The sequence below is a fragment of the Pithys albifrons genome, chromosome 14 (assembly GCF_047495875.1).
Source record: "Pithys albifrons albifrons isolate INPA30051 chromosome 14, PitAlb_v1, whole genome shotgun sequence".
In the NCBI taxonomy this organism is placed as follows: Eukaryota; Metazoa; Chordata; class Aves; order Passeriformes; family Thamnophilidae; genus Pithys; species Pithys albifrons.
Genome location: NC_092471.1, coordinates 10,631,390 through 10,641,738, shown reverse-complemented (window position 1 = coordinate 10,641,738; position 10,349 = coordinate 10,631,390).

Below are 10,349 nucleotides of genomic sequence, written 5' to 3'. Positions count from 1 at the left end.
TATTCTTGATAAGAATAACTGATTTCAGAAGAAATTTGTGTGTAATTAATTAGTTGGAGAGGAAAACCAACCAGAATTATTCAATTCTGCAGATCTCATTGCCTACCTCATCGGATTTCAACTACAGAAAATAATAAAACTTTTGTCTGTAAGATCCTGCCCTAATCAGGGAGTCACCTTGTTACCCAGCCCACCTGCAGATCCAGCACTTGGATGAACCAGCAACTATTACTCTAAGAGAGCTGTAAGTATCCAATTTTGCTAGAGTGGGTAAGAAATCCATAAAACTCCAGCTACTGAATTCCAGCCCCAGGTTTCCACACAAATCCCTTTATGGCCTCATCGACTAGGGGAAATGCAGCTTTGATGAAGTAATGGAATGCTGGATTTGGGAACAAGGGACAGTAACCAAGCACTGAGACACTAAGCAGGATAAACCAAACCAAAGGACAGAGGTGTTTTCTGGGCTGAGAAGAGAGAAACCATGACATGCTAGCACAGCTCTGTCCCACACCACTGAAGCTGGAGGAATCCTCCCTTCTCCCTAACAAGCCATCTTCACTGCAGCTTGGCATCCAGTCACTGCCTGCTCAGGGTTCTCTCCACTTAACCTTATGCATCTGAAGTACTGTTTGCCATCCTATTTCATACTGCTGCATCTGCACAGTGGGACTGAGAAGGCAAACTACAAAACAAAGCAGAAGACTCAGGAGGATAAGGGAAACAAGACAGACGCAAGGCTCACAGGGATGCTGCTCCTGTTGGGACTTAATCCCCATTGCCTTCCACAGAAAAAGGAGATTTCTTTAAGCATCCAAGCCTTGCCCCACAGGACACTGGACACTTCTCTTGTTTTACTTGGAGAGCATTCAACATATTCTGGGCACCACAGTTTTGTGCCTTCCCTAAATCTGCCCAGCCAACAGCCCCAACACTATATTATAAAAATTTATCAAAAAAAAATACATGAAGGAAAGGAAGCACTTAAAAGTGCTCAGAAATACTTGGTCATGAGAAACACGCTTAGAAAGATAGGACTGCATAGACCTCTTGGGTCATCCAGTCTACTTCTCTGCTATCTTAGCCAAACACATCATATAATCCCTTGCAGAAACTCATTTAAGTCCATCCTAAAAGTAGCTTGGGGGTTGTTGATATTGTTGTTGTTTCCACTGTTCTCACTGGAAAGCAATTGCAGAACATTGCTATTCTGTTGTTTGGAAACCTGATTCCAATTCCCATCCTAAATTTATTCATGACCAATTTATGCTCATTTGTTCTTGTGCCAATGTTGTCCTTCAGTTTAAATAGATGTTTTCTCTTCCTGGAGCTTATGCCCATGTGGTATTTTTAGCAGCCTCCCTCAGCATGCATTTTGCCAAATTCCTCTCACACTACAGGCTCTCCCTTCCCATGGTCACTCTAATCATCTTTTTCCATATCTTCCCAAAAGTGAAGTGAATCATTCGTGAATAGTGTGCACTATCCTGGCTCAATTCTGACATGTGCCTCATACATCATTACAGGAATCCCATTACTCTAGTGAAAATACTTTGCTTTGCACCCTCTATATTTTCCCTTCTTTCATCTTTCCTTACCTGTGAATGTGCAGGTAGATTAGAAACTGAAAAAAAAAAAAAAGACCCAGAAGCATGAACTTGGAGTCAAATCCTTCTGAATTTCATCTGATTTATCCTATTCTCAAGGTCATCCAGTTCTTCCTAAATGAGAGTGCTATTCATCTCTGTAGTGACAGTGCCTCCCTCCCTTATGCCACTGGTAAATTCCATTAGCACATGCTTATTTTTTTATGGGACCATCATTAATAAAAAATGTTTAATAATATCAGGCCCAAGACTGATGCTTGGGAAGCCCTACTGCCTTCCCCCAGTACTGATCTCCACCTACTTCTTGCATTCTTATTCACTTTTCAACTTCTATACTAATCTCCTCTTTTAGCTAATAATTTCCCACATGGCACTGTACCAAATGCTGCACTTACGTTTAGATAATTATCTCTAAGCACTTCCTTTGTCTAGAAAAATCAATTATGATGATATTTCAGGCACCAGAACTTGTAAAAGTATCTGAGAAGTGGAGGTAGGGGAGACAAAATGAAATTACCTTGAGTTTTTTGAACACCTGCAAAGATTTGTGTTGATTTTTATTTTCAGATGAGCTGCTTCATTCATCCCTAGCAATGACATTTTCATACATTGTTGAATTTTATAACAATTCTGAATATTATAACACTAATGCAAGGGCACCATTAAAATTCTTGGATATTGTTATTTGACTGAAAATAAGAATGACCTTCACGACCTTTGTGAAATTAATGCTACTGCAGAACTCCAAGTGGAAGGCCTTGTATAAAGGGTTATAAAGCAAGATAAAAAGCAAAATACTTGCATTGGTAGCTTTGCTGATACAACAATATTGCTGTAAATGCCATCTCTGTAGAAGCACTGAAAAATCAGCTCCAAAATCAAGAGCTTTTGCAAAGGTTTTGAAAAATATTTAACAGACAAAATGCCACGTTAAAACACAGCTGACTTTAATATGATTTTCATTATTTCGTGTCACTTTCATTTTTAGTGTAATCTAACAAAATATTCAGAACTACTGTATAGAATAGTATCTGCAGAGAGAGATTTGCTCTCCACATAAGAAAGTGACTGAGGTTCAGTAAAACATTGCTTATTTTAGAGTATCTGCAGAGTCATCATTATCGTGTTTCCTTTTTGAGCTGAAATGAAAGAGGCTGGGAAAAGCAGTCTACAATTAGCAGATGTGTAATTACCTGTAAGGTTCTGAGCATCAATGCAGAAGGAGAATCCAAATAAATTTTGGCGTGAAGTTCATACATCAGCATATATTTGCACAACCTCTCCGTTATGATATTCTGTCATTATATTCTATGTATGCTGCTTGGGGAAAAAAGGAACAAATTTAAGATGGTTATAATAAACTTTAGATGTAGATGTGGATTCCAGCTTCAGAACACTCACATTGTTCAGACTGAGAAAGCCCTACCTGGAGAAAAGGTGAAAACCTTATTGCTCTCTACAATTACCCGAAAGGAGGCCATAGGGAGGTGCGTGTCAGTCTCTTCCCACAGATAATACCTGACAGGACAAGAGGAATGCGCTCAACTTGTGCCAGGGGTGGTTTGGATTAGATATGAGGAAAAGATTTTTCATGGAAAGGGTGAACATACTGTCCAGGGAAGTGGTGGAGTCACTGTGGAAGTGTTCAAAAAATGTGTAGACATGGCATTGGAGGATATGTTTTAGTGGTGAACATGGTGGTTGTGCTGGGTTGATGGTTGAACTTGATGATCTTAAAGGTCTTTTCCAACCTTAAAAATTCTACAATTCTATAAAAACTGCTTAAATCTTTGGGTGGCTCTGAGGGTGGTTGCAGATCCAGGCTTTTGCCCTTCAAATTAAATGCATAGCATAGGGAAAATCTCCTTACCTTAGAATATTCAGTCCTCAAGGTGCACATTAACGACTGTGAGAATTTCTGTGCAGTGCTCACAACTTGAAAAAATAAACTTTCTCATCACCTGGAAATGGGGTGTTTGCTGCCACCAGTCAGAGTTGATTCTGGAGAATAACTGAGAACACAAAAGGTTATGTACCTTCATGAATGAAACTCTCTGTACTCATCAACATTTGCCTTCTGAGCACACATAAATGCCCACATACCGTAAATGATGACATTTCACTGAATTTTAAAAATATTATTTCCTCTGTGTAGTCTCACTGCTTACCTGTGCAGTTGTTTTGAATGCTTTGTGAGTGAGATAACACTAAAATTGAAAGCTACGCAATAGGGTGAAATTCATATTTAAAGTTATCTTTGTTTTAATGCGGTTTCTTTTGCCGGTTAATATTTCGTATTTCTTCCTTCTCCAGAAGCAGAGCAGCACTGGGCTATTTTGCAGGTGCCTGTGCATTGCCAAGCAGAGACGCTTTGCGATAATATCAGTGTAAGCAAAACTACTCACAGAAGCAGGAACGTTTCTATTCTTTGCTATTGCTCTTTCAACAGCTCTTTCCCATAAAATTCGACGGTGCACGAATAGTCATAACCTTTGGGCACCAGCTGCTTGGAAGCCCAGGACCCACGACTTTACAATTTAACTGAATCAACTTCAAAGTCAACAGGTCTAAATCACATCAGGATACTCTCAAGGTGGAGCAAATGTCCACGCTGCAGCCATTCTTGGATCCATTGCTGTGAGAGCAAGTCTGGAGTTTGAATATAAGCTTTAGAAATGAGATTTCCACAGCACACGCACACAGTAGTTCAAATTGATTTGCTGACATCCCATCTGAGTTTCTAGCGGATATTTATCTGAATTACAACAGCACCATGTAATTAGGCATAAATAAGGGCCTTTGTTCTGGAGGGGAGGAAAGTTTATCAATTCTGAACCATATGCAAGTGCGTGTCTAATCTCTGCCTGCAATTATTTCAAATGCACATCCAGATGATAGCATTTATATTCATTCTGAGATCCATTGAGTTTGAGGCCAGAAGGGATCATTATACCATCTGGCCTGACCTTCTGGATGCCACAGACCATTACATTTCCCCAATTACCTCTGTATTGAGCCCTGTAACATGTGTTGGACTAAAGCATAACTATTTTTGACTAAAGCTCTTCTCCCAGTAAGGCACCTAGTCTTGATTTGAAGCCATCAAGAGGAGAGAATCCACTACTTTGTGAGTACTTTGTTCCAATGGCTAATCATACTTACTATTAAAAATGTAGGTCATGTTTCCAATTTGAATTTGTCTGGCTCCAGATTCTCTCCGCCAGATCTTGTTCTACTTTTCAAAGTTAAGTTTAAAAGCCCTTTGATACCCATTATTTTTTCCCTGTATGAGTGTTTATTCTCTGGAGTCAAATCACCACTCAAATATTTTGTCTTGGTTTTTTTCTAATAGGTTTCACTGAACACTAAAACCTCACAAGGTAAAATGTTTTAGATGGCCCTTCTTCTCTGTGTATTTTTATTGTACCTGGTATCTATTTCAGCTGCTTCTTGTGGTGCCAACAACGCACACAAGGAGCACAGGGGTCTCTGCTGCCCTGGAAGCACAGACTGAATTGCTTTCCTGATAGGAACCTTTGCTCTATAACAAAGTCTCTCCTTCCCAATATAGAGCTGTAGGGTGAGGCAATGACACTGTGCTGAAGGTTCATAAATACAGAATTCAGTAGGTATCAGCTGATCCCAATGGGAGCAGTTCATTGTATAATCCAGGTTTCTTTTATGACTGCACTCACCTCCTCATCCCATAGTATCAATTTGTGGTGATGTGCAAACTGTTTCCCCTGAAACCAAATATTGGTCATGGCAATATAAAAATGTGCTGTGAGCACATTCCTGGGGCCAGCTTGAGTTTCTAATATTTTGAGATTTCAATCATAAGTCTACCTATAACAGCACAAAGGGAAATTATACAGATGGGGCGTTAAGTTCAAGGTTTTTTATTAAGCAGGTTTAAACTAACTGTTAGAGCAGATAGTTCAGTACTCCCTAGCACGTATTCTCTCGTGGCACTAAGGACAGATCTTCCATTTCATGAATTGTTCAAAATCTGTTGTGGTGATGTTACATTGGTCTCAACACAGAGAAATACACACATACACTTCGCCTGAGAACTTGGTATTGAGACAACACTGACTGTGGCCCTCATGCATGCACTTCACACACCAGGCTACCACCAAAAAGGTACAACATCAGTAAGGAAAAAAGGCATATTCTGCTTATACTAGTTCTTCTTTGAAAGTTTGCCATAGTATTTTGGGCACAACTCACTTTTCTGGCCTACATCACAGCCTTCAGTAACAAAAAATTACATTTCTGTACTAAAAAGAATCAAAACAACTAGAACTGAAGGTTCATGTATACACACACTCATGGATGTGGAGCTCATGTATTATAAAATATGTATATATGTATTAATTTCTTTTTCTGACAGATCCTGCAAAATGCCCTCATTAAGGTTTATCTTCTCCCACTGATGAAAGACTGCACTAGTTATTTCTCTTCACGACAAGATAGACAGCTTGCTCTGGTCTCAGTGCCAAGCCATCAGCTCATAACCTACACTGATAGTGAGATGATAATATTTCTAATCCCATTTTGACTGAAATCAACAGCAGAGCTGCCCCACTTGTAGTGAGAGCACGAGCCAGTGAAACTTCTCTTGACAGACAACAGGAAACGTGTTTTTTTTGGAGAGCAGAAATATTTAGGCAAGGACTACCCAGCATTCGAGCACAGATTAGCAGAACTCTGCAGATCTGGCATCTCTAAGCAGCACAGTGAAAGTCTGTGGGTGGACTAAGCCCACGTCCTTTTAATTTCATTATTGATCACAGACTAAATCAGGTACAATAAGAGAAAAGAGCAAAGGAAATTGAGCTGGCCCAGACAACATTTACATGCCAAGAGAGACTCAATCCTCGTATCACTGTCACAGCTCTGTGCATTTAAGGACATTCCCTAAGGCAGATGTGGGTTTTTCAAAGGTTAGAAGCTAAGCAGGGGAAGCCTGGGGGGTGCAGATGATCCACACAACTCTGGGTCACTGCTTTCAATCCGCCCCAGATGGGTACCCCCTGAGAGCCAGTATGTACCCCCTGAGAGCCCGCATGTACCCCCTGAGAGCCAACATGCACCCCCTGACAGCCAGCATGTACCCCCTGAGAGCCAGCATGTACCCTCTGAGAGCCAGCATGCACCCCCTGAGAGCCAGCATGTACTCCCTGAGAGCCAGCATGCTCCTGCCAGTCCTGCAGCAAACCATTGCCCTTGGCTGGAACCCTTTGGCAGCCCCACTGGTTGGAAGCCAGGCATGGCTGACCCCTCCATGTCAGGGTCAAGGTGACACAGAAGGACAAGATGACGAAGAGTGCATGAGATGCAAACCTGTCAAAGTTCAAGAAACATTTGGACAACACTCTCAGACACATGATGTGATTTTGGGCGTTATCCTGTGTGGAGCCAGAAGTTGGACCTGATGATCCATGTGGGACCCTTTCAACTCAGGATATTCTATGAATCTATTCTATGAGTCTGTTGTGGCTTACTATTCTATTTTAAGACAAATAAAAAAGTGTCAGGCACAAAGACACACAGTCTGCGAGGCTTAAAGGGAAGCCTTTGCCTTTGCCTCTTTTGCTCTCCCAAGTTAAGATGGCAATGGCCGGTGGGGAGCAAGAGAAAGCTTAAGGCACAAAAATGTCATACTCTCTTAGTGTCCAAGGGGAAATTTTATTTGGAGCTGAAATGTCCTGCTTGATTTGGCACAACACACCCATGAAAGGTTGCCAGCAGGTCTATGTAAGGGAGGTCCCAAGTCCCAGCCTGGGAAAGAGCCCCCTACAAGGCAGCTGCCCCTGTGGGAATGGCTCCTTAAGAGCAACTATAAAGTACTTCACACTTGAGTCATGTTTTCTTGGTATGTAGTCGTTGAGGCTTCCAAGGGAATGGTGTCTAAACACTCTGATGGTGTTTGGGGACAGCATCTTCATCCTGACCTCCTTGCCTGGTGAGATCAGGCTCTCCTCTCCCTGGGACCTTAAAACTGCAGGTGCAAACAGTCATTTTTCGGAGGGAATTATTCCCTAAAATACAACTGAAAACCTTAATTTCTACTGGTACAAGGAAAATGTATAGGAAAAAATCAGAGACCATTGGTTGGATTCCTTTTTTTTTTTTCCCAGTGCCTATCACAAATCTGCTCACAGCAAAATGTTAGCTGTGTTGGAACAATTTGCACTCACCAGGCTTTCCAACCTGTAGTTCAAAAAATGCAAACATCAGGCCATTAAGATTTAATTGCTTTTTATATTCTCCATGGAAGCTTTTACTATGAACTATTCATAAGCACGCTCAGGATTGTCCAAAAAACACATTAGGGCTTTGTTTACAGAGGAATGTACTCAGGAGCATCTTCAGGCTCCAGGCTGCAGTGACCCACCCCCAGAGAGATCCCAGCCCCCTGGAGAGCCCCCAGTCCACTGGAGACACCCCAGCCCACTGGAGACACCCCAGCCCACTGGTCTGGAGCAATGCAGTGCCAACAGGGCAGTCAGGAACCACATTGGTGCCAGGTGAGGAAGTGCTGCCAGTCAGGCTGTGGTAAGCACATCATTCTGTTACTGCTAAATGCAGGTGTTTGTCTTCAGTTTTCTGCTCTTGTTTGATGGCTAAAACAGGCAGAAATCTCTGACCTGAATCCTCTTCCTACCTCAGAGAGCTTGTCACCAAATATGAAGGGGTTTTCCCCTCACCAAGGTATTGTAGTGCAAACTTTAAAGCAAAATACAGTTCTGATTTTAGTTTAATTCAATTGGTTTTTACATAAATATTTCATGAAATACTTTCCTCTTTGTATTGTTGAAACACCTTTACTGTTCTTCCTGCAATATTTTCACCTAACATTTCTAAGAGATAGTAGAATAATCCTGGCAGACTCTAGGGTACTTTTTTTCATAACTTTTCCTAAATTTCCTCCATTTTTACAAAAATTTCAGAGACATAAACCTAACTTCTGTTCTCCAAGACAACTTTAAATGGAAAACAACTGAGAAATTACAGAATGAAAAAAAAAAGGAGGGAATTCAGAATACCATATTTCATTCACAGAAAAAGGGGACTGTCACTGCACAAGAAAGGAAAACAAACAAAATGTGCTTTTTCCTTGACTAAGCCATGTCCAGACTACAAGCCAGTGAAAATGTTTCTCTCAGCTTCAAGGCATCTGAGATCAGATAATTTCATGGAGTATCACATTTTTAGCTCATTACTTTCTTACCAGTTTTACCCCCTGGAACAAGCCACATCTTTCTTTAGTAACAGTCTGGAAATGCCCCAAATTTGACTAAAGTCCAGTTAGTAACAATATAATCATAGGTGTGCAACCCTGTCCAATTCAGCATCTGTAACACACTCATCTGCTTTAATCTTCAAGAATAAGGACCAATGTTTTTTTAAAAAGTCCCCAAGTTCCTAATTTGTCACAGGAAGTTGATGGTAACTTCTATGGAGATATGATGATGTGTTTTATTTACACGTGTTTCAATGTCATGCTTCACTTCCAATGGCACAGCTAGGTAGGGACAAAGTATTTATAGCAACACCATAAAAAATCATAATCCATTTGTTCTACACTGTTGGTGCTCTATTAATGTAGTATATTCACTGCTGCCTTGATTGGGGGAAATCTAATAACATGAAACTAGATCACTAATTTTTGACCTCCTACTTCACAGTTTCCCTCAAAGGGTAAGGAGTTGTTTTACTGAAACCCTTTCAAATTATATTTGTTGAAAATTATACAGTAAAACTAGTTCATCAGATTATTTCTTCGCAGAGAAAGAGTGAAAGTGTGAAATTACCTAAGCCTAGAGCAGCATCAGGAACAATGAAATGCAATGAGTCTTTAGCACTGCAAACCCACTCACCTGCTAGTAGAGATCACCATTTCTCCAGAAAATAGCACCCATAAGCCTATAATGTGCATCCACAATTTTATCACCCACAGGCAAGATTTGTTTCCTTCCCTTCTGCTCATTTTCCCTGTTAGGGCAAACTGCTTTTCCTCTGTCTCTCTTCCCCACGCTGAACATTCCTCCCACACCTTCACTGTGCTCCCCTCAGCTTCAAAGGAACAGAAACCTCCCAACAGCAGCAAGAAATAATGTCAGTCCTCCAGTAATAGCTCCTGGTCTAGCTGAACTGGTGACATTACTGTGTGTTCTCACTGTATTTATCTTCCCTGTTGCTTCCCCCCTTGACAGGCCACATGTCCCCTTCCACTGTGATGGATGGAGTCAGGCCAAGCAGACACAGGTGCAGGACAGCTCAGGCATCGTTATTTTCTCTAGTCCTACCTATTTATCAACGTACATTTATGGTTCCTCTCCAAGCTCTGCCTAAGCACTACAGGCAATTAAAGCCTTGCCTACATGGGAGAGGACTTAATTTTGCAAGAGAGCAAATAGAACAGTGATATCTCTGGTAGATTAAAACAAGTGACCAAACCAATGCTGGACACGTGTCCCTCACCTTCCTGAGTATCGTTTGTCCAGTTACACAAAACAGAGCTCAAAATTGCATCCAGGGCGATGGATAAAGATTGCTGTACCATCATGGAGTGCAGCAGGAATGCATTTTGGGTAAAACAATTCTGAGAAATACATGTTTGTGAACTAGTTTCAGATCCCTCCCTGTCAGATGCAACACATAGTCATGTATATGTAGTTCTGCATATCTTTTATCTCATGTACAGATTTCAGTCATCACACAGCTCTTGTTGCC